This window comes from Trachymyrmex cornetzi, unplaced genomic scaffold, assembly GCF_001594075.2.
Source record: "Trachymyrmex cornetzi isolate Tcor2-1 unplaced genomic scaffold, Tcor1.1 scaffold722, whole genome shotgun sequence".
In the NCBI taxonomy this organism is placed as follows: domain Eukaryota; kingdom Metazoa; phylum Arthropoda; class Insecta; order Hymenoptera; family Formicidae; genus Trachymyrmex; species Trachymyrmex cornetzi.
In genome coordinates this window covers 72,505-73,587 of record NW_017300051.1, presented here as the reverse complement: position 1 = coordinate 73,587, position 1,083 = coordinate 72,505, and positions in this window count along the sequence as shown.

Here is a 1,083-nt window from a genome sequence, read left to right as displayed (position 1 = left end):
CGCTAATGTTACCATAGTACATGATGCTTCCTTTTTTTTGTTTTACGTTAGAAGAGAAAATCTTCGAACACTTTCTGCCAGGTGATGTTTCATTTGAACATCAACCTGACCAGAGGAAGACACCTGGCGCCCGAGCTCACCGGGTATATTGGATTCGTTCAGTTGGTGTTTTCTATGAAACGCCGAACAGATCGCCTACCAACTAAAAACTCCCCCCTTGTCACACGATTTTCGTTATTGGAGCTACGAATCATTGTAGTTACTGTAAGCTTTAATTATCTTCTCTTTTTAAGTATCCCGTATTCTTCTTCTAAGCTCAGTTGTTTTGGGAGTATATTTAAAGATTTTTACACCTTAAATCGGTACAAGTTAATAGGAATCAATGTAATGGTGAAGAACGTAATGATATCGCTCTTTTCTATGTGTTTTATTTGCAAACGCCGGATATATGTTGGATAATAAACGGAGTACGTAAAAAGCTCCACATGATCAAAGCATACAGGCAAGGGATATACAGCTAATTTATCCAAAAGTATATTCGAACAAGCAGAAATTGCATTATTTATAAAAATTTCAGAAATAGTTTTTGCAGTTGCCCTAGGAACTTTTTTAGAACTACACTGTAAGGTATGTATACATTGGGGATAATGTATGTATATGCCATTCAACCAGTAAGTATTGAACGACAGAATAAGCAGATAATCTAGATTAGATTGCAACACTTTTCGCGGAATTTTTATTCATGTATTATTACAAACAAGGCACAAACGATTATATACACAAGTATACTTGCAACATTATGACTTTGTACTAATGTAAGTGCAAATGAATTTAATGGATGTATTTTATTTTCATGGTTTTTAACGACACATGCCAACTTGAGTTGAAACTGATAATTTTAATAAAATATTTTATATGTAGGTATATTGAAATTATATGTGCATAATATAATGCTCTTTGTAATGTGAAGATAAGTAGAGGAGGCTGGGGCTCGGCATAAGAGGCAAATTTGCATCCCATTAATATATTTATGATAAAGAAAACAATGGAAAAATTACTGCAAAATATCAAGAGACACGGTAG